Source organism: Narcine bancroftii, chromosome 1 (genome assembly GCF_036971445.1).
Source record: "Narcine bancroftii isolate sNarBan1 chromosome 1, sNarBan1.hap1, whole genome shotgun sequence".
NCBI classification, from domain to species: domain Eukaryota; kingdom Metazoa; phylum Chordata; class Chondrichthyes; order Torpediniformes; family Narcinidae; genus Narcine; species Narcine bancroftii.
In genome coordinates this window covers 49,796,162-49,821,025 of record NC_091469.1, presented here as the reverse complement: position 1 = coordinate 49,821,025, position 24,864 = coordinate 49,796,162, and the positions used below count along the sequence as shown (strand labels likewise).

At 36.4% G+C, this 24,864-nt stretch overlaps 1 long non-coding RNA gene across 1 annotated transcript in view; it reads right to left on the bottom strand.

Annotated features, from left to right (window-relative positions):
• Positions 1 to 16,887: 16,887 nt before the first annotated feature.
• The window catches only part of LOC138758151 (uncharacterized), a 111,717-nt gene continuing 103,740 nt past the window's right edge, over positions 16,888 to 24,864 (bottom strand). Inside the window, exon 3 of the long non-coding RNA XR_011354178.1 lies at positions 16,888 to 17,120. This is a non-coding gene — a long non-coding RNA (uncharacterized lncRNA). The remainder of the gene's footprint in view (positions 17,121 to 24,864) is intronic.

Genomic DNA, 24,864 nt, shown 5'->3' with positions numbered 1-24,864 from the left:
CGTCTTCGATTGTTGCAAAGCAGCATTAAAGGTTAGGCCCGGGGTCTCCAGTAAGCATTGTCTAATGTACCCCAATCCAACATTAAGGATTCTTGGTGGACTTCAGCCGTGACAGCAGCGCAAGCACAGGGTCTGGACAGCCATTTTAGTGCGAATGCAAAAGCATCTTCGCTCTCTCTGGCTTGTTGACTTTGAGTGTGAAGTTGATGTCTTGCAAACAAAGTATTTTGTAGCATATCATAGTAGGTTCTGAAGAGATTCAGTGCATTCTGGTGCATGACTGTCTCCCTAACCATGGAGTAGGGTACTTCTCTGAGGAGAGCCACAAGATGGTCCATCTCCACAGCATATTGCACAACATTGTTCACGCGCAGGTATGCTTCAAAACATTGGGAGCCAGTGGTGAAAAATTTCTCCAGCTCGGGTGGCATCTCAAGTCTTCCAGGTTTCAGGGAGGTATCCATGATTGAGAGTCTGTTAATAAAATTTATATACTGTAACTAGCTGCTATAAGCTATGGCTTGACAGAGCCCACAGCACAGGAAAGGTTATAGCTGTATGCAGGTTAGCTTAGAAAGGACACACTGCTCCCGGAAAGAACGACACAAACCTCAGTCGGGTGTAGTTAACACACTCAGCTTTATTGGGCTCACAGTCCTGCTTTTATTCTCAAGCTCCTGAAGTCAGCACCTGGGGTCCATTTACGCGTGATGACCAGAACAATAAACCAGTCTCATTTTATAAGGCTTTGGTGTACATGTTGTTCTTCTCCACACCCGTGTAGCACAAACTCTACTGCACCAATATTTACAGCAATGCATTTATGATAATTTAGTAAAAGCTGATCATATGGCTAATTGTAATCACAAAAAATAGTTAATTGTAAACAAAAAATGGCATCATGGCAAGAGGTGCATCCTACTGTCACCATGTTTGCAGCAGGGTATTTACAGTAATATTTATCATTCCTTTCTTGCCAATGTGGGTATAATTGTGCATGTAATCAAGTAACAAAGAAATCAGGTACTGTACAAGTTTGGTCAGTCGGCATCATCTACAACTGAGTATCAGGATGGGAAACAATCCTTCTATTCCCCTTGCTGTTTCTCAGAGGCAGTCCTTCCACTGTAACATGTTACATATCTGGCAAATCCGGTCTGTCGACTGTCAGGCAAAAGAAAGCAGCTTTTAATTTTCTCACTGTTCCAGTTGTCCAGAAACTTGCTGTCTGCCTGTTTACTTGGGTATCTTGTCTCCTTTGCGGAGTTGCTGCATTTCAATGGAATGAAAATATTCAGACATTCCTTGTTAATTTTCAATGTAACCATTTATTGATTGCCTTTCTTTTCATGGTTTGCAGGAACACTAGGTTAACTTACAATTGAGTTTAAAGAGTCTTCACCTTAAAGAAAATTGGAGTGTTTTTAAAAAACAAGGGTAGTTTAAAAGTGAATATCCTGAGTTGAAGAAAAGGTAGCAGTGAAAATGTAAATTTTGAAATGATGTTATCTCAACAAATTTTATGTCACACGTGCATGGTTCAATCCAAGGCCTTTCTTAATGTCCTTATTTGGGGTATAATTTTCCTTGAAGGCATTTCCTGCAAAACATTTGAGCAGTTAAATTTGAAATAAAAAGAACCAAATTTAAGTTGTCCTTAATGCCATCCGGTTGGAGGGTGGCCAGTCAGAAGGTGAGGTATTGTTCCTCCGATTTACACGTAAAGTTTTTCAGAACTTTTGTGGTGCTGTGATTTTACCCCTCTCACCCAGCTTCTAAAAATCATTTAAAATGACACAGCATTTAAGACACAAACCTGTTTACTCACTGCTGGTATTTGTAGTTCATTAGTCACGGCCTCCAACCACACTTGTTTTCACATTCTATAGTTCTCTTTCTCACTGCCTACCTCACTTCCCCTTAAAAGCATCCATAGAATAGCACAGCACAGCACAGGAACAAACTTTTTAACCCCATGTGTCTGTGCCAGACACCTAAACAGATTAAGCTCTGTTGCTTAAACATGATAGACATCCCTCCATCCTCTTCATACACATTCGGCTATCTGGAAGCTTCTTAAATCTTTTTATTGTATTGGTTCCCACCATTACTCCTAGCAGACTGTTCCAGGTACCTACTACTCTCAGAATAAAAATATTTGTCTTTGACATATCCCCTAAACAACTTCCCCTGCAATTCATCTCAATTCTTTTACATTTTAAACTCTTTATCCAGAAAATGGTTCTGTGGAATTTCTTACTCAATTTATTTCTGATCATTTGTTTCTTAGGTCTACTTTAAATTCTCTTCACTTTTAATTGTTTTCCATACACCATCCTGACTTTATTGACCACTGACTGATACCTTTGTTGCTAATCTCCTGAGATAAAAGCCCCATCTAGCCTGACTAAACTTTAAGCAGCAAGTTGGCAGACTGGTAAGTAATTAGCCAGGATCAGGAAGAGACATTCCTGCTCCAAGTAATTACTATAAAAACATAGAATGTTACAGCACAGAAAACAGGCCATTTGACTGTTCTGATCTGTGCCAACCAATAAAACTTGCTAGTCCCAATGAGAAGCTTTCATTCCATAACCCTCCAGACCTCTCCTATCCATGTATTTATCCAATTTGTTTTTAAAACTTAAAGATTGAATTTGCATTCACTACATCAGATGGCAGCTCATTCCACACTCCTACCATTCTGAGTGAAAAACCTTTCCCCAATGTTCCCCTTTCAGCCTAAAGCTATGACCTCTCATATTTATCTCCCCCGATCTGAGTGGAAACATTCAACTCACATCTACTCTTTCTATACGCCTCATAATCTTATAAACCTCTATCAAGTCTCCCCTCATGCTTCTTTGTTTCAAGGACTATTGTCTTAACCTGTTTAATCTTTCCCAGTAACTCAACTCCTGAAGACCTGGCAACATCTTAGTAAATTTTCTCTGTGCTCTTTCAATCTTATTGATATCTTTCCTGCTGCTGGGCATCCAGAACTGCACATAATATTCTAAGTGTGGCCATAACATCCCAAATTAACATAACATTCCAACTTCTGTACTCAATACTTTGATTTATAAAGGCTAAGATGCCAAATGCTTTCTTTACAACCCTGTCCACATGCGACACCACCTTCAGGGAACAATGTATATGTATTCCCAGATCTCTTTGCTCCTCCACTCTTCTCATTGGCCTACCATTTACTATGTACATCCTACCCTGATGCTCTCTTCCAAAGTGCAACACCTCACACTTATCTCCATTAACTTCCATCAGCCATTTACTGGCCCAATTTCTCAGCTGGTCCAGATCCACCTGCAAGCTTTGAAAATCTTCTTCAGAGTCCACAATGCCTCCTATCTTAGTGTCATCAGCAAACTTGCTAATCCAATTCACCACATTATCATCTAGGACATTTATATAGATAACAAACAATAATGTTATAAAATTGATAACAACACAGATTCCTGAGCCACAGTACTCAACACAGACCTCCAGTCTGAGAAGAGACTATCCATCACCACTCTGTTTTCTTCCACCAAGCCAATTTCAAATCCAGTTTGCAACCTCTCTGTGCATACTTAGTATCAAAACTTCTGAACCAACCTCTCATGTGGAACCTTGTCAAAGGCTTACTGAAGTCCATATAGACAACATCCACAGCCTTTCCCTCATCAACCTTCTTGGTAACTTCCTCAAAAAACTCTACAAGATTTGTTAAACATGAGCTACCACACAGAAATCCATGCAGACTGTCCTTAATTAGCTAATTACAGTCCAAATAACTATATCTCTTATCTCTCAGAAATCCTTCAAATAATTTACATACTACTGACATCAGGCTGACTGTTCTATAATTGCCTGGTTTAATCTTGGAGCCCTTCTTAAACAATGGGACAACATGAGCCATCATCCAATCCTCTGGCACCTCCCCCATTACTGAGGACACTTTGAATATATCCACCAGGGCCCTGCAATTTCAACACTTGTTTCCCTCAAGATGTGAGGGAATATCATATCCTAGCCAGTCCAGGGGATTTGTCTACCTTTGTTCATTACAAGGAAGCAAGCACCTCCTTCTCCTTAAACTTCATATGTTCCATGACACTTTCCCTTTCATCCTTATTCACTATGCAAGTTTCCTGCATAAATACTGATGCAAAAAAAAATTGTTTAAGATCTCCTTCATTTCATGAGGCTCCATACAGAGTGACCACTCTGATTGCCTTTTACTTTTAATATACTCGTGGAAACTCTTTGGAATTTCCTTCACATTATCTGCCTAAGCACCTTCTTTTTGCTGTCCTAATTTCCTTCTTAAGCATTCTCTTACATGTTCTATACTCTGCAAGTAGCTCATTTGCTCCTTGTTGCCTATACTGTATATATAGCCCACTCCTTTTCTTAACCAGCTCTCCAATCTCCTTTGAAAACCAAGGTACCCTACGTCTGTTAACTTTGCCCTTATTCCTGGAAGGAACATGCAATCTCTGCATTCTCAAAATTTCATCCTTGAAGGCCTTCCGCCTGCTGGGTGCATCCTTGCTAGAAAATCACCTATTCAAATGGACTTCTGAGATTCTTCCTCATTTCCTAAAGATTGGCCTTTCTCCAATTCAGAACCTCAACTTGAGGACCAGACCTATCATTTTCCATAATTAACTTGAAACTAGTGATATTATGGTCACTGGACCCAAAATGCTCACCTACACAAACTTCTTCCACCTGACCTGCCTGGTTCCCTCAAAGATCAAGTATTGCATCCTCTCTTGTTGGTACCTCCACATATTGATGTCGAAAACTTTCCTGTACACATTTGACAAACTCCAACCCACCCTGCCCTTTTACTTTAGAGAGTCCCAGTCTATGTGTGGAAAGTTAAAATCTCCTACTATCCCAATTTTCTGCTTCTTACACTAGTTTGCTATCTCCCTACAGATTTTCTGCTCCATTTCTTTCAGACTATTGGGTGGTCTGTAATACAGCCCTTCCCGTTCCTCAGCTCCACACATATGGAGTCCTCAGTGGCGTTCTGTCTATGTACAGCAGTGATTTTTCCCTGAATAACAATGCCACACCTCCTCCTTTCCTCCCTTGCCCTCTACCCCATCTGAAACAACAGAACCCTGGAACATTGAGCTGCCAGTCCTGCTCCTCCTGCAACCAAGTCTCACTAATAAGAATAATGTCATAATCCCATGTGGCAATCCTTGCTCAAAGCTCATCCACCTTACCGACAATACTCCTCTCATTGAAGTTGATGCATGTGAGACCATTTATTTCTTGAACAACCCTGTCTTTACATGCAGTCCTTGCATAACTCTCATAGTCTTCCTCCTTAATATCTACTCTAACATTCTGGTTCCCCTTCCCCTGCAAATCTAGTTTAAACCACCCCCCCCCCCCCAAAGCAACACTAGCCAAAGGATGTTAGTCCCCTTCCAGTTCAGATGCAAACCATCCCACTGAAACTGGTCCCACCTTCCCTGGAAGAGAGTTCATTATCCAGAAACCTGAAACCCTCCCTCCTGCACCATGTCTTTAGCCATGTGTTATCTTTGTGTTTCTCACCTCACTAGCACATGGCATGGATAGCAATCCTGAGATTACAACCCTGGAGGTCTTCTCCTTCAACTTTGCTCCTAACTCCCTGAACTCTCCTATCAAGTCCTCCTCACCCTTCCTGCCCACGTCATTAGTCCCTACATGGACTATGACGTCTGGTTGCTCACCCTCCCTTCTGAGAATCGGGAGCACCTGGTCTGAGATATCACCGACCCTGGCACCAGGGAGGCAACAAACTATCCAGGATAATCAATCTCTCCTACAGAATCTCTTGTCTGTCTCCCTAATTAATCGAATCCCCCATCATGACTGCATTCCTCTCTTCCCTCCTGAGCTAAGGGTCTAGTCCAAGTGCCAGAGATCCAACCAGTACAACTTGTCCCTGGTGGGTAGTCCCCACCAATAGTATCAAAAACAGGGATGGCCACAGGGCTACCCTGTTCTCTCTGCCTCTTCTGACAGTCACCCAACTACCTTCCTCCCTACACTTAGGGGTGACTGGCTCCCTAAAGCTCCTATCTATCACAACCTCTGCTTCCCGAACAACCCTGAGTTCATCTAGCTCCAGCTCCTTAACTTGGCCTCCCAGTAGCTGCAGCTGGATGCATCTCTTGCAGATGTAGTCATTAGGGACACTTGTGCTGCCCCGGTCATCCCAAGATCCTGAATTTGGAACATTGGACTGCCTTAACTGCTGGCACTATAACTTAATTCTTACAATAATCACAATTAATTAAACAAACTTACCACCCTTACCTTATGAGGAGAAAGCTCTCCTCAACTTCAGCTGCTGCTTGACAAAGCCGCTGAGAGACAAACCCACAACATCAATGCATCACTCTGTTGCTGGCCGCCCCAATAGCTGTCCCTCATTTTATTACTCTCTACCTGTTAACTCAATTGATTTCTAGCCCTAATCAATTGTGTCAATTAGACACATCCCTAATCAACTAATCTCTCACTGCCTCCTCACACAGCAATTAAACTAAATGGAAAGGAGCTTACCATTTTAAACCTGGTGCCTGAACCCTGCTGATGTCACTCATAGTGCCTGCGCAGTTGGCCTTCTCTTCCCCCAAGCTCTCAGCCTACAAGTTAAAATTACAATAATAATAGCTCCCCCGCAAAACCTGGCATGGGTCCACTCACTGCCTTGTCACACAACAATACATTAACATGAAACTTCTTACCTATTCAACAAGGATTTCAGCATGGGGTTACAAATTGGATTGTAACATGAGTTTAACCGGCCAATTTGGCCGGTTAAACCATCTTGGAGGTGGGTTGCCGGCCCATGAACATGCACCATGTAGCTGCTGCTGGTCAATTTGTAAGAGATCAATGGCTGCCCGTGTAGAAAATGATGTCAGCCCTTGCATGCAACGCCCATCTTCCTTACCCATAATCCCCCACGTTGCTGGAACTCCAGAGTGGTTCCAGCAGTGTAGAGGATTATGGGTAAGAAGGACATCCATTTCTCATGCCCCAACTCCACTCCCCGCCGCCCCACTCCGTTCCCTGACAGTGTTCGCATGCCGGCCTGACAGCATTCTCCCCTCCCCCTGCACTCATCCTGGCCCCAACAGTGCATATCCCCCCCCAGCACTCATCCTGGCCCCAACAGTGCCCCCCTCTGCCCCACCACCCTGATTCTGCACCCGCCCTGGCCACTTACCTTTTGGAGGTCATCACAGGGAACAGGGTCTTCTCTGTGGGGCCTCCAGCAACATGGTGAGTGCATGACACATCACTCACCGCGTCACCGAAGGGGCAGGAGCGTCCTTAATTTGGCCGATCACCATTCAACCAGTCAATTTAGGGTCCAATGTGTAAAGGGCTGCAGGGGTGTGATAGCACAGATTCCATCACCAATGTGTGTATGTACATAGGTACAGATGGTAGTGTAGGATGACTGTGATTGGCTGAGAGTGTAGCCACACCTACTGGTAGGTCTTAAAGGATTGCTCCTAGCCAGACCAGGTCATTCTGGACTGGTCGACCTACCTGTGATATGCTCCAGTCTTTTAGTTAATAAAAGCCTTGGTTTGGATCAACAAGTCTTTGGTTCTTTCGACACGCACTACAAGGAGCCCACTACATGGTTAGGAATCACAGGTCCTGAGCAGCCTCAGTTTGTAAATGCCTTCTGACTCAAAGTCTGACGACTATTACTTGAAAGAGTTCTAAAGTTGTTAAACTTATGAAAGCAATAAATGACTTTTATTTTAATGGAAAAAGTTGATCAGACTATAGTGCTTCCCTTCTAACATGATGAAGTGATGTATGAAAAATGGGCACTGATAAATGACTTCTTATTTTAATGCCTAAAAATTTTTTTTGCATGTATTTTAATAACTGCTAATTACTAACCTGCTTTTGTCAATAGCATCTTTTATCTTCGAATAATGTCAAGTAGAAAATTTAACATGGGCTCAGTGCAGTATAGGAAACAAAACAGCACTTTAAATGCATTTAATAAGCACATACAGATCTGATGTGATAGCAAAGTCTCTCTCTCTCTCTCTCTCTAAGGTGGGGTTGTGAGGAAGAGTGCATAAGTGAACTGAATAGAACTTTCTATTTAGATTTTCACCTGGTTGCGATCTGCTCACACTCGTATTTTTAATATATATCATTTTTCCCCATGCTATAAATTGTGTGTTTGTTTTTTTTCCCCTCACACTTGCTAATATTTTAATAGTAACTACCAGACTTTTAACCTGAAATGATACTTCAGTTTCACATTCTGTAGTTGGTGCTGGACTGTTTCTTTATTTAAATTGTAACCATTTGTGGTCTTTAAATATCCCATTTAATTTTTATTTAAATTTGATCACAATTGAGTAATGCCTTCTATTGGGCTTCTGTTTTGACACTTGGAAGCCTTCACTTCGCAACTTCTAGCTTGATATGTAGTTCATCCAAATGTTTAGTTTCTGTAACTGCTGGAGAAAGTTTAATGTCAGTCATTAAAAAGTATATGGCACAGGGGTGATAGGGCAGGATCTGCCAATCATTTCTTGACCAAGAAAAGATCAGGGTCGATATACCAGACATGTAGTGGGGACCCAAACTTCATTATATTATTCTCCTGCTGCTGTCCAGCATAGTTTGTTTGCACTTATGGGACCCCTGCATCATTGTCTTTAGTAGAGCAAACCCTACTCCAATGTCCTCTCCCTCCAAACTGGAAGCAGCTATTATTAGGTTTAATCTGAGGCAGACCACTAATCCTTCTGTTATACAGTCTGTTATTTCTGTTGTATATGACATGGGGAGTTCTCTGTCCCATCTGTCTTCTTGGGATAGGCCTGCTGAATTCTCTGATATAGGATCTGTGCCCCATCCTCTCTGGTTATTTCCCTGTCCTTTCCTAAGGTTGAGTACTCAGTTTTTCTCCACATCTCACTTCTCATTGGCTTCCTCTATCCATTCTCTAATTCTCTTTTTCCATTTCTTAGCTGCAGCTTTTTCCCTCCCCGTCTTAATTGTTCAGCCTCGGCTAAACTGGTTTTATTCCATGTTCCTCCTGCTAGCCAAGCTTCATCTCCCAGTCTTTTGAGAGGAAACGGTACTGTTTACCATGGTTTGGATGCAGAAAACACATCTGCTGCACAAGGGTACCCTATTTTGATCGGTTTTTCAAACAGTTTTCCTTATTCTATATCAGATTGAGTTAAACTGCGATTTACCTTACAATTTCCCTAACTGTGGGGCGTGGCAAGATGGCATAGAGATCAGACGTGTAATCCCTGCCCTTTCTGGTCAGACTTTTAAATGTCTGTTTTTTAACCCTTTATTTTTAATTTAAAACTTTAATTTTTAGTTTGATATTTTGGTGAGCCATTATGGATACTAATGTAAAAAATACTAAGTCTCAGTTACAAAAGAAAATACAGTTTTGAAGTGCAGAAGAATTGGGGCCTAAACAACTTGGAACAGCCTCGAATCCGTTTTCAGCGATCCCCAAGCTTCAACGATCGCTGGTAGGCACAAAAGCAAAGGTAACAGTTACTCACCAGTCTCAAGATGGCGCTGGTTCGACCCATTCTGCGGAGGAAGGAGCACGCTCCCAAGAAGTCAGACACGAGCCTGGAGGCTTGCTACAGAGAACTCTCCCGTTGGAAGAGACGGGAGCACGGAGAAAGAAGATTCTGATGGCAGACACGCAGTCTGCAGTGACTATGCGCTTGGGTGGCGCTATTAATCACAGAGAACTCCATAATTTTATTAAAAAATGGTCTGCGGGGGGACAGCAGTGACGACCCCTGAGGAAGTCAGGGGGTCATCGTTGGGTGTCCAAACTCGCAGCAAAACGACTAGAATGCTACTTTTGAAAAGCAACAAGAAGAGGACTTACCTTACTCTACTGCTGTACAGGAAATGGAAGAAGAGCTGGAAGAAAGTGAGTTACAAATTATGGAACCAGATCCTGTAATTCAAACTGCACTTCAGGTGGTTCAAATCAATACTGATATAATTTCAGACTTAAATGTGGTTAAGGCAGAAGTTAAAGAAAACTTCAAAAAATTTGAAGCTTCTTTTTCTGAATGTAAACAACAGGTACAATCCAATACAGAAACAATAGTAAAGGTGGAAAATTCAGTTAAAGATTTAGGAGCCCTGGAAAAAGAGTTAATAAAAAAATGGACTATTTGGAAAATCCAAACAGAAGAAATAATGTGAAAATTGTGGGTTTGCCAGAAGGTTTAGAAGGTCAAGATCCCGTCAAATTTTTTTAAAAATTGGATTCCCCAGATGTTGGGGGAAGAGTCCTTTCCTGACGGACTGGTATTGGAAAGAGGACATAGAGCTTTAAGAAGACCAGCTTTATCTGATCAGCTGCCAAGAGTTGTGATAGTTCATTGTTTGAATTGTTTGGATAGAGAGACAATTCTTCGACTTGCAGTTCAAAATGCAAGACAAAAGCAAACTCCAATGATGGTTCAGAATAGTAGAGTTTTCTTCTACCCTGATTTGAGTCAAGATATCATCAGATGCCGACGTGAATTTAATCCAGTTAAAGATGTTTTATGGCATAAAGATTACAAATTTACTTTTCGTTATCCTGCTGTGTTGAAAGTGTTTTATGGAAATTATCAGTTTCAATTCTTTGAGAGTGAGCATGAGCCAATGGTTTTTGGTAATTCATTACCAGATGTAAGAGGACAAAGAAAGAGTCCACCATTATCTCCTAAAAGAAAATCTGATAGACTTGGAAATGGACAAGATGGCTGAAATGGAAAGAACGGGAATGGAAAGAGTTCATCTACTCTTGAAATGAGTTCACCATCTGGACTGGAATCTTAAGGCTGATTTTTTTTTGTAATATGTTAATATTTCTGACTGGCTGGCTGGGGAGGAGGGGATTGCACTAACTTCTTTGTAAGTCATCGATCACTAGTGGGTAATCCACACCAAGATTTTTTAGGGAGTTACTACCTTTTGGTAGTTTTGTTTTGTTTTTTTTTCTCTCTCTTATTAACGAATATTATTTTTATTTGGAGGGCCTATATATTTTAATTTGAGGGTTCTATATATAAAAAAAAATTCTTTGCTATTATTAATTTTGTGACTATTTTTGGTATCTAACAATTGTATTAGATATGTCAAATTTGATTTTCTACCTTTAATGTTAAGGAATTAAATAATCCGATCAAGCATAAGCGAGTTTTGGTTTACATTAAAAAGATGAAGATTGATATTGCTTTTTTACAGAAGACACATTTGAATGAAAAAGAAAGTATGAAATTGAAGAGGGATTGGGTTGGACATTTTTTCTTCTTCATTTAATTCCAAAGCTAAGGGAATAGCAATTTTGATGCATAAAAATTTATCTTTTGAATTACAATCAATGGAAATGAATGCAGGATGTATTCCTAAGTTGAATTGTAAGACTTTTAATGAATTTTGGACTTTACTTAACATTTATACACCGAACATGGATGATGAAGCATTTATTTTGGATGCATTTCTGCTTTTGGGACAAGCTAATGAAAATGTTCTGTTTGGAGGAGATTTTAACTGTGTTTTGGAACCTTTATTAGATAAATCTCCAAAAAATGTTAAAAAATCTACAATGTCAATTCAAATCTGAGCTTTGATGAAAGATTTTAATTTAGTGGATACTTAGTGACATCTTAACCCAACAGAGAAGGATTTCTCTTTTTATTCATTTAGACATGAATCTTTTTTCAGAATTGATTTTTTTTTGGTATCGGCACATTTACAGGGGAAAATACTGCAGGCAGAATATAAAAAAAAAGTGGAATTTATTGAATTTTTCAAAAAAACAAATTAATCTCTTTTTGGAATAAAATATTAACTCCATTCAGAATAAATTTATATTGTGGGATGCTATGAAAACTTACTTGAGAGGTCAAATAATTAATTATACCTCTAAGGTTAAAAAGAACTATTTGACCGAGAATCTTGAATTAGAGAAACGGATTGATGAAATAGAAAAGGAATTTCAGAAAGATGCAACAGAAAATCAGAAGAAAGAGTTGTCTAGATTGAAATTGAAATATAATACATTGCAATCTTATCAATTTGAATGCTTGATTAATAGATCTAAACAACAGTATTATGAATGGGGTGAGAAAGCACATAAGGTACTTGCATGGCAGTTATAGAAAGAACAGTATCAAGGGTTATTAATGCAGTCAGACAGAATTCGACTATTACTTACAAACCTCGTGAGATTAATGATGAGTTTTATTCATTTTATAAGAAATTATATATTTCTGAGGAAAAACAGGAGAGCGGTTCGATTGACTCCTTTTTATCGGTGTTGAAATTATCGGTATTAGGAGAAGACGACATATTGAAGCTGGAGGCTTCTTTTACTGATTTAGAAATTAAATCGGCTATGTTGGAAATGCCGAATGGAAAATCACCTGGTGATGATGGATTTTCGGTTGAATTTTATAAGGTATTTTATGATGATTTATCAACAATGTTTGGAGATGTGTTACAACAGATTAAGGAACATTATGATTTACCTGAATCATGCTCTAGTGTCTTAATTACTGTAATCCCTAAGAACGATAGAGACCCGTTAAAGGTCTCTTCATATAGACCAATTTCTTTGTTGAATGTAGACTATAAAATAATAGCTAAAGTATTAGCAAATAGATTGGCTAAATTTTTACCTAAGTTGATACATGTTGATCAAACAGGTTTTATAAAGAATAGGTATGCTTCAGATAATATTCTTCGAGTGATCAACAGTGCCCTGACCATCCGATGGTGATATCTCTTGATGCAGAAAAGGCTTTTGAGAGAGTTGAAAGGAACTTTTTATTTAAAGTCTTAGAGAAATTTAAGTTTGGTCCTTCTTTTATTGCTTGGATTAAAGCTTTATATAATAAACCAATAGCCAGGGTATTGACAAATGGTCAGATCTCAGAACCTTTTAAATTAACTCATTCAACTCGACAAGGTTGTACTTTGTCTCCAGCTTTGTTTGCATTAGTAATTGAACCTTTAGCACAGTTGATACGACAAAATACACAGATACAAGGTATGAGAGTTTTAGATGAGGAGTATAAAATTAATCTATTTGCTGATTATGTACTGGTGTATTTAAGAAACCCAGCTCAGTCACTTTTACACTTGAAGGAATGTTTAACACAACATGGATCTTTGTCTTGATATAAAGTTAATTGAGAAAAAAGTGAAATTTTACTGATAGGTGAAGGAGATTATTCAGTTTATAAGAATATTATTAATTTTAAGTGGACTGATCGAATTAAATATTTGGTATAAATGTGGATGTTGATTATCAATCTTTATATAAATTAAATTATGTACCATTAATGAAAAAGATCAAAGCTGATTTGATTAAGTAGAAGGATCTTCCTATAAATTTAATTGGAAGAATAAATACAATCAAAATTAATATCTTTCCATGTATACAATATTTGTTTCAGTCAATTCGGTGTTTACTTGATAAGAATTTTTTTTTTGAGATTTAAATAAAATGGTTAGGGAATTTTTATGGAAGGGTAAATTTCCGAGAGTAGCTTTAAATAAGTTAACCTGGAAACATGCATTAGGGGGATTACGCTTACCACATTTTCAAAATTATTATGAGGCAGCTAAATTTAAATTTATTAGTTTATTAATGGATTTGGAACTGTCCCCCAGTTGGGCTAAAATTGAGATGGTGAATATTTCTGAATTTGAAATACATCAATTTTTGTTTCAGTGGAATTTAAATTTATTACAATAATATAATGTGCCCATACTAAAACATTTAATGAAGTTATGGATGAGGAAAAATAGAAGGGTTCTAAGGGTAAATTATTGACTTTAACACCATTATATAATAACCAACTTATTCCTTTTTCAATGTATAATCAATGTTTATTACATTGGAAATCTAAAGGTATACAAAACTTGGGGGATTGTTTTTTTAAACTTTATTTAAGTCGTTCAAAAAACAATTAGTACATAACATATACAATTAACCCTAAACATGAATGTTATGTTTTTATATATAGAAAAAAAAGAAAAGACCCCCCCCCTTCAGCCAACTCTCCTAAGGAGAGCCATAAAGAAAGAAAAAAATATAAAAAAAATTAAACATACATATTAAGATCTCATCAATTTAAATTGAAATGTAAATATTCTGAATATAACAACCACCTATTAATAAAAAACTATAATTATCACATGAAACATATGTGTTTTTCCATTATTAAACAATATTTCATCTCATTATGCTATCTATTACTATCAATCGTATTTGTATCTTTCTATGTACTAGCAATACATTTTTTCACTACAGATAAAGCTAAATATACAAAAGCAAGTTGAAACTTATCTAATCCCAAACTTTTCAAAGGTTGCAAACTACCCAATAAAAACACTGCCGGATCTAAAAGTATTTTAATCTTATTCAGGTATTCTAAAAACAATTGAATTTTCTTTCAAAAAGATTGTATACGTATACATGACCAAACAGCATGAAAAAAAGTTCCAACAAAATTACCACATCTAAAACACAAATCTGATTCATGAAAACCATACTTTTTTAATTTTTCAGGTGTTAAGTATAATTGATGTAAAAAATTATAGTTAATCATTGCATAATGTGCATTTATCAATCTAGTTACACTATCATAAAAAATATCTAACCAATCATCCTCAGAAAAAATAAAACCAATGTCCGCTTCCTATTTACGTTTAGACCTATCCCAACCCTTTTTATCCATACCATCCTGTAATATTTGATACATAGATGAAATATAACCCTTCTCTGGTACCTTCATAAGAAAAATCTCAAATTTAGTCATTTCAGGTAAAATCATATCTCTACCAAACATATGTTTTACCAAAGATCGAATTTGGTAATAGAGAAACAAAGAATTCTTATCAACACCAAAATCTTCCCTCATCTGATTAAAAGATAAAAATTTACCATTTTTAAAACAATCTCCAAAATTCTTCACACCTTTAAATCTCCAATGCAATAAACTTCGATTATGTGTTGAAAAAGAAATAAGTTGATTATTATACAACGGAGTCAAAGCCAATAATTCAGCCCTAGAGCCTATCATTTTATTTTTCTTAATCCATAACTTCACTAAATGTTTTAGGATAGGCACATTATATTGCTGTAACAAATTTATATTCCATCTAAACAAAAATTGATGTATTTCAAATTCAGAAATATTTGCCATCTCAATTTTGGCCCAGCTAGGAGGCTGTTCCAAATTCATCAAGGAACTAATAAATTTAAGTTGGGCTGCTTCATAATAATTTTGAAAATGTGGTAAACGTAATCCCCCTAACTTATATTTCCAAGTTAATTTATTCAAAGCTACTCTCAAAAATTTACCTCTCCATAAAAATTCCCTAACTGGGGGTGGGGGGGGTGTGGGATTGTTTTAAAGAAGGTCAATTTTTATCATTTAATCAAATGAGGGAAGATTTTGGTATTAATGAGAATTCTTTATTTGTTTATTATCAATTTCGATCTCTAGTAAAACAAATATTTGGTAGAAATATGATTTTACCTAAATTGACTAAATTTGAGTTTTTTCTTGTGATTGCACCAAAGAAGGGATATATTTCATTGATGTATCAAATATTACAGGGTAGTATGGAAAAAAAGGGATGGAATAGATCTAATATTAAATGGGAAAGGGATATCAACTTTTCTTTTTCTGAGGATGACTGGTTAGATATTTGTCAGTGTTACTAGATCGATAAATGTTGGTTATGCAATGGTTAATTAAAATTTTTTACATCAATTGTATTTAACACCTGAAAAGTTTAAAAAAATGGTTTTAATGAATCAGATTCTTGTTTTAGGTGTGGTAATTCAGTTGGAACTTTTTTTCATGCTGTTTCGTTATCTTTTTGGAAAGCAATTCAATTGTTTTTGGAATGTTTGTATAAGATCAAAATACCTCTGGATCCGACAATATTTTTGTTGGGTGAGTTGAATCCTTTGAAAAATTTAGGATTAGATAAATTTCAGATTGCTTTTGTGTATTTAGCTTTATCTGTTGCAAAAAAATGTACAGCATGTACATGGAAAAATGCTAATGTGATTGATATTAATAGATGGCATAATGAGATGAAAACTTATTTAGTAATGGAAAAAATTACATATGTTTTACATGATAATTATTCTTTTTTTAATAAGTGGTCTTTATATTTAGAATATTTACATTTAGATTTACCTTGATTAGATTTTAGTAAATATATTTCATTTTGCTTTTCTCTTTCTTTGGCTCTCCTAAAGAGAGTTGGCTGAGAGGGGGAGGGGTGTTATTTTTTCTTTTTTTCTTTTTTGATATACATAAATGATTTTTTTTTTTAAATTGTTCATAATATGTATTTTTCTTATTGTATGTAATAACTTTGTTGAATGAATAAAGAAAGTTATGAAAAAACAAAAAAAACAATTTCACTAACTAACAAACGTAGCCTTTTCTCAATGTAGAGTTTAACAGTAAAATTTCTCCGACTAACAGAAGTAACCTTTTCTGAATGAACCAATTCCAAAAAGGTTTGCAGTTAAACAATAATTTTGTAACCAGCCTCCGAGTTAAGGTCCACATTCTCAGACAGTGTAAAAGTTAATTTCCCCAACTAGCAAAGGTAGCCTTTTCCAAATTAACTATTTCCAAAACTGTTTTCATTATACTTTTATCACCAATTTCTGAGTTAAATTTGCCTAACAGTCATAGCTGTTTCTGAGTGGAACCACGTCCAACACAGTTCTCACAAAACTTTTGCCTGTTGATAACAAGCACAATTCTGACACAATCCTTCACAATTCCTTATACTTGCCTTGAATTCTGTGTCTTGGGTTCTCTGTGTGGTTCTGTTTCTCGGCAGGGAACCAGGCCTAACCTTGTATGAGTGATCACAATGCTCCCCAGGAACAGTGAAGGAGTTCAGGCTCAAGGATCCCGAAGGGGCACTTCAATTCTATCTGATGTTCCAGTGTCCTTGTGGCCGATTACAACATACGTGGTGATCTTTGCAGTGAGAGGTTGCTGACTAGGTCAATGTAACAATCGTGCCACCTGTCAAGGTACAAAAATACACAGCAGAACCACAAAATATGAGACACACCAGAAGGAATGAGTAGTATTAATGTCAGGTAGCTAGTACTACCATGGTTAATACCAGAATCTCATTTGAAGGTTCAGCTGAAACAGTACAATATTTAAGGCATAGTCTTGCATACAAATTTATAACTTTTATTTATAAATTTTAAAACTACACAAAGTTGCAATTATTTTATATTACAAATACACATTGTGATATATACACACACACACATACACACGTGATATATATAGATATAAAGAGAAAAGAAAACAAAAACCCTATTAGTCCCCCTCTCTCCCTCCCCCCAACCCCCAACAATAAAAAAGGAGACAAAAAAAAAGATATAGGACAAGAGACCCTCAACAGAAGCCTCCCATATTGTAAAACATAGTATATAGAGAACTATTTTAGAAGAAAGGCTATATCAGAGTTTCACTTAAATATTCATACCCACACTTTTAAAATATGGGTTCCATATTTTGTAATTTAAGAGATAAATATCACATATTTTGCAAGTATTTTTTTTCAAATGGTATGCAACTCCGAACGTCTGCATGCCATCTTTCAATTCCCAAATTTATATTTGACTTCCAAGTTAATTGTAATACATTTTCTAGCTGTTACCAGAGCAATTTTTACAAATTTTGCTTGGAACATATTTTAAATTTTAATTTGGGTTTCACCCCCTTAATATTACTCAATAAAAACAACATTAGATCCTGTGGGAATTTAACTCCAATTATTCTTTCTAATAAATTTCCAACCAAAATAATTTGATCTTAGGTGTCTGCCAAGTAGAATACAAAAAAGTACCAACTTCCTATCCACATCTAAAACATAAATCAAAAAAAAAGAATGGTTTTCAATTTATTTAACTTTTGTGGTGAATAGGCATCTCTTTGAACCAAATTTTACAGGCACAGATTTTACATAAGGTACCGTTCCCTTCTAAAGACGGAAATGGTTGTATGTCAATCATTTATTCACATGTGCAAATCATAATTAAAAGATATCTTTGCATACAAAATCAACAGTAGCCTGGAAAAGTTACTCCCAATATACATTAACATCTGTACTCTGCCTGCCTGATATCTGGTCTTTAATTATCATATGCAAATGGACAATTTTGCAATAATATTAGACCATCAGGTCAACAATGGAGAGTGAAACTTCTGGGCAGAAACAATATTGGGTCAGGGCTGGCCTGGCACTGTTAGAGTCACTGGGTGCATTCTACAGCTTTTGACAATTAAAATTGGGTCTGACAGGTAATGAAACCTGGACAGTTGTGTTTGCACGGGAAGCTTTTTATGAATGGAGTTGTTCATTGACAGTTCGACAGAATGGAACAAGCTATTTAGCACCTCCATGTTATAAGCTATTATCTCATTTGTGAGCCTTCTTGAATGTTTCTTTGATGGCATTACATAACCAGTTGATGGGTGATAATTGTCTTGTTGGGAATAAGTTTTTATCTCTGGCAACCCTGGGGGCTAGTGACTGATTTTATAAAAAAAATACAAATAAATCTATAACGTTTTCTCATAAGAGTAATGTCTGTCCAAAATAAAAATGCAAACTTTAACAATCTAATATTTCCAAATCTTTTTTCAACATTTTGTTCTTTGAATGCAGTTGGACCAAATTGTCAGTAACATGCTTCTTTATTCCATCAGTGCAATTTTCTGCATTTGCCAGTTTTGCAGCATGTTGCAAGATTTCTTCATTGACTTTGTCTGCTGTAATCTCTGAACCACAGAAGTTGCTTTTGAATTTGTTCTGTCTTTTGATTTAATCCTGCCTCTGATTCAATTACACGGAAATAAGCACCAGCAGAATTTGCAACATCTTCTAATACTTCATTTTCATTCATTTCTGATGAAAATAATTCCTTCAATATTGTTTTAGATACCTTTGATTTATTTTCATATTGATCTGTTTTCTTTTCTTCAGAAGTGAATTTCTTATTTACAGTCTTTTGCTGTTCCCACAATTCATCAACCTTTACAACCAAAATCCTGCTGACGCTTGCCTCTAATTGTTCCTGAGCAATATTATTATTTCCTCCTAAAGGTCCATGAATTGTCCATCCAAGCCTAGTTCCATCTCCCCTACTTTGTATTACATATAGTGGTTCCAAAGCCTTTGGTACATCTGAATCAATCAGCATCTCTACCTCATAATAACTTAAGGGAGATAAACCTTCCACAGGTAAGACAACTGATGGATATCGTTTTGACGTGGGACGTTTCCTTCATGCAGAGGCATAGTCTTTGGAGTGTATAAAATTATTTGCCATGCAATCCAGAAACTTCTGAGCCTGAAACAATGCTGGTTTAATTGATATTTTCTTGACCCATGTTTTTCAATATAATCTTCAACTTTCTTCATTTTTTAAAAAAATTTTTCACACTATGAACCATACTGACCAAAATATACACAGACATTTCCCTCTTGAATATACACAGTGTCATTTTCTCACCTCCCTCCCTCACCGCCCCCCCCCATTCACTCAACGTTCAATCTAAATGATATATTAAACCCATTAAACAATGTCATCACACAATGAAAGTAAACAAAAAATTTGTGTCTTCTACTTTTACATACTGGGTCAGTTCATTTCATTGTCTTTTCCTTCTGTCATTTTAGGTGGTGGGAGTCTGCGGTAGGACTTCTCTATTGTGTTCCATGTACGGTTCCCAAATTTGTTCGAATACTGTAATGTTATTTCTTAAATTATATGTTATTTTTTCCAATGGAATACATTTATTCATTTCTATGTACCATTGCTGTATTCTCAGGCTATCTTCTAATTTCCAGGTTGACATAATACATTTTTTTGCTGCAGCTAAGGCTATCATAAAAAATCTTTTTTTGTGCTCCATCCAAATCGAGTCCAAGTACTTTATTTCTTATATTCCTTAGAAGAAAAATCTCTGGATTTTTTGGTATGTTGCTTTTTTGTGATTTTATTAAATACCTTGTTTAGATCTTCCCAAAATTTTTCCACTTTCTCACATGTCCAAATTGCATGTACTGTTGTTCCCATTTCTTTCTTACTGCGAAAACATCTGACTGATACTGTTGGGTCCCATTTTTTTAACTTTTGGGGCATGATGTATAGCCTGTGTAACCAATTATATTGTATCATGCATAACCTCGTGTTTATTGTATTTCTCATAGTTCCAGAGCATAGCTTTTCCCATGTTTCATTCTTTATCTTTATGTTTAGATCTTGTTCCCATTTTTGTTTAGGTTTACAGCTTGTTTCCTTGTTCTCCTTTTCTTGCAGTTTGATGTACATGTTTGTTATAAATCTTTTAATTATCATTGTGTCTGTAATCACATATTCAAAATTGCTTCCTTCTGGTAACCTCAGACTACTTCCCAATTTGTCCTTCAAGTAGATTTTCAGTTGGTGGTATGCAAACATATTTGTCCTTCATTTGTTCAAAAGATAATAATTTATTTCCCAAAAAACAATTTTCTATTCTTTTGATCCCTTTTCTCTCCCATTCTTTAAAAGAAAGGTTATCTATTGTGAAAGGGATTAGTTGATTTTGCGTCAATATTAATTTTGGTAGTTGATAATTTATTTTATTCCTTTCTACGTGAATCTTCTTCCAAATGTTGAGCAGATGGTGCAGTACTGGTGAATTCCTATGTTGCACCAACTTTTCATTCCACTTATATAGTATATGTTCAGGTACCTTCTCCCTTATTTTATCTAGCTCTAATCTGATCCAATCTGGTTTTTCCCTTGTGTGATAAAAATCTGATAGGTATCTTAATTGTGCTGCTCTATAATAATTCTTAAAGTTTGGTAGCTGTAAGCCTCCTTGTTTGTACCATTCTGTTAATTTATCTAGCGCTATCCTCGGTTTCACCCCTTTCCATAAGAATTTCCTTATTATTTTCTTTAGCTCCTTGAAGAATTTCTCTGTTAGGTGAATTGGTAATGATTGAAATAGGTATTGTATCCTTGGGAAGATGTTCATTTTTATACAGTTTACCCTTCTTATCAGTGTTAGTGGTAAGTCTTTCCAGTGCTCCAAGTCATCTTGTAATTTCTTCATTAATGGCTGATAATTTAGTTTGTATAGATGGCTGAGATTATTATCTACTTGTATACCTAGGTATCGAATTGCTTGTGTTTGCCATCTAAATGGTGATTCTTTCTTAAACTTTGTGAAATCCGCATTATTCATTTGCATTGCTTCACTTTTATTTGCGTTGATCTTGTACCCCGATACTTCTCCATATTCCTTCAATTTCTTATGTAATTCTTTTATTGATATTTCTGGTTCTGTTAAGTATACTATGACATCATCTGCAAATAGACTGATTTTGTATTCCTTCTCTTTTATTTTTATCCCTCATTTTATTTTCTGTTCTTATCAGTTCTGCCAGTGGTTCTATAGCTAACGTGAACAGTAAGGGAGATAGTGGACATCCCTGCCTAATTGATTTGCTTAATTTAAATTGGTTTGATATATATCCATTTACTGTCACCTTCGCCAATGTTCCCATGCTTTACATGCTTTAATCCAATTAATATATTTCTCTGGTAGGTTGAATTTCTGTAGTACTTTGAATAAATAATTCCATTCTACTCTGTCAAAGGCTTTCTCTGCATCTAAAGCAAACGCCACTGTTGGCGTCTTGTTTCCTTGTACTGCATGGATTAAGTTAATGAACTTACAGATATTGTCCATTGTTCGTCTTTTCTTAATAAATCCAGTTTGATCTAGTTTTACTATTTTTCGTACACAGTCGGCCAATCTATTTGCTAATAGTTTAGCTATTATCTTATAATCTGTGTTAAGTAGAGATATTGATCTATACGATGCTGGTATTAGTGGATCTTTCCCCGTCTTTGGTATTACTGTTATTATTGCTGTTTTTCATGAATCTGGCATGTTTTGTGTTTTTTCAATCTGGTTCATTACTTCCAGGAGAGGAGGAATTAACAAGTCTTTCTATTGGGAGTCCATCCTCTCCCGGCATTTTATTGTTCAGTAGGTTTTTTTAATATCTCCTGTATTTCCTCTATTTCAAATGCTTTTATTAATTTATTTTGCTCCTCTGTTTGCAATTTCGGTAGTTCAATTTTAGTTAGAAATTTATCTATTTTGTCTTCTTTCCCTTCGTTCTCAGTTTGATATATTTCTCGTAGAATTCCCTGAAGTTTTCGTTGATCTCCGTTGGGTTATATGTAATTAGTTCGTCTTTTTTCCTTGATGCCAATACCATTCTTTTAGTTTGTTCTGTCTTGAGCTGCAACGCTAGTATCTAGTGCATTTTTTCTCCTAGCTCATAATACTTCTGTTTTGTCTTCATTATGTTCTTCTCCACCTTATATGTTTGTAGTGTTTCATATTTTATTTTTTTGTCTGCCAATTCTCTTCTTTTAGTTGTATCTTCCTTTATTGCTAATTCTTTTTCTGTACTTGCTATTTCCCTTTCCAACTGTTCTATTTCCCAATTGTAGTCCTTCTTCATCTTAGTTATATAACTTATTATCTGCCCTCTGATGAACGCTGTCATTGCATCCCATAAACTTATCTTTCACTGATTCTGTATTTATTTCAAAGTACATTTTAATTTGTTGCTCAATGAATTCTCTAAAATCCTGTCTTTTAAGTAGCATGGAGTTTAATCTCCATCTATACGTTCTCGGTGGGATGTCTTCCAGCTCTATTGCTAATAACAGGGGTGAATGGTCCAATAACAATCTAGCTTTATATTCCATTTTCCTAACTCTCCCTTGAATGTGGGCTGACAACAGGAATAGGTCTATCCTTGAGTATGTCTACCCGAATAATATGAATATTCCTTCTCCTTTGGATGTTGTCTCCTCCATAATAATCAAAAGTTGCATTTCTTGCATTGATTTAACCATAAATTTGGTTACTTTGTTCTTTCTGTTAGTCTTTTTTCCAGTTTTATCCATCTTTGAGTCCAAATTAAGGTTAAAATCCTCTCCTATTAGTATATTCCCCTGCATATCTGCAATCTTCAAAAAATATCTTGCATAAATTGACTCCCCTCAACTTTCTTCCTTGAAGATTAAATTTGTTCATCAGTCCCACTGTGCAAATGATGCAATACTGTCTGGGTCAAGAAATGCACAAGTGCATATTATTGCATCCCCATTCTTTGTCTTGACTTGTACAGGCACTATTGAGAGTTTGCAGTTACCCACACCAGCCTCAGTAAGACCACTTGTCTGATCAGAGGCTATAACTATGCTTTCTGATGTTAGCTTAGTTTCTGTTTGCTCCTTTTCCAATTCCTTGTTCCTCTGATGAATATGGAACATTCTAGGATGCTTCTGACTGCATATATTACAACTAAGTTGCTTCTTGCAGTTTTTACTGACATGCCTTTCACACAGACAATCAAAACATATTCCATTTTCCTTTAAAAGTGATTTTCTCTTTTCCAACTGTAAACACATTTCCAAAGCATGTCCACCTTCACAGAACAAACAATTCTTCTCCTTAGTTACTTTATCTTTTTCTTTATTTATAACTGTCACATTAGTAGCAAAAGTTCTTTTCAATTTCAGTCTAGACTGAGAGTTAGACCTTCCTACATTTTTGATCCCCATTGAAACGTCTCTGGTATTTCCATATATTGGATCTGTTTCAATGTACACCTGCCCCTCTCGGAAATCCACCAAATCCTTCAAGGTAGCTCTTTGACCATATTTTTCATGGAAATCACAAGCCATTCTTCTCCATCTATCCCATATTTGGTAGGGTAATTTATCTAAGATGATATTACCAGGCATTTCAAGATCACAAATATTGTTGATATCTTCCATGGCATTAGAACATCCTCTTAAAAAGAGAGTATATGCTTGTAGAGCCGTTAAATCATTTGGTTTTATTGATGACCATTTAAGAGCTTTATTTATATAGGCTAAACCAATTCAATGCTGTGCCAAATATTGCTCTAGTAAAGACTTAGCTCTGTCGAATCCTGAGGATACGTGTTGACAACACTTTACAAGCTCCTATGGCTGTCCTTCTGTGTACATTTCCAAATAATAAAGACAATCTCCAGGGTCTTGGCACTTGTTTTCAATATTGCATCTAAAAGATCTTATGAATGTTTGGCAATGAAGTGGGTATCAAAAGCTTGGGCAAAGAAGAGAGAAACTGTAGCCAGAACAATGATGCAGTGATTTCATTGTTTCTTCTCATGGATGATACTTTGTTGCCACATTCACGGCATGCATTGGAAAACCTCATATGTGTAGGTTTACCCATATTCTGATACTTGACTCAAATGCCAAGGAAACTGCAACATTTGACTATACCACACTCTGGAAGGATTTGCCCTTGTACCTGAGGTACTCGGATATCAGTCTTAATAATTGGTTTTGTTTCCTGTGGCTCTTTCTTATGATTTCATACCATCATACATTTTAGATAATCTACTTTGAGCTCCAGATACCCCTGAACCTTCTAGTACTTTCAACCAGGAATCAATAACAACTTTTTTCTCAATTCCAACTGCTCTTCTCTATTTGAAGCTGCTCTACCTGGACTTCCTCTAGTTCTTCTAAGGCATATTTATCCTTAAGCCATTCTTGTTCTGCATCAAGAGCAGCCTTTTCAGCTCTTACTTTTTCATGTGTTGATGTTGTACTAGAAACTCTGGAGCTTGAACCAGAAGAACTTTGTTTGCTTCTCTTGTTTTCAACAT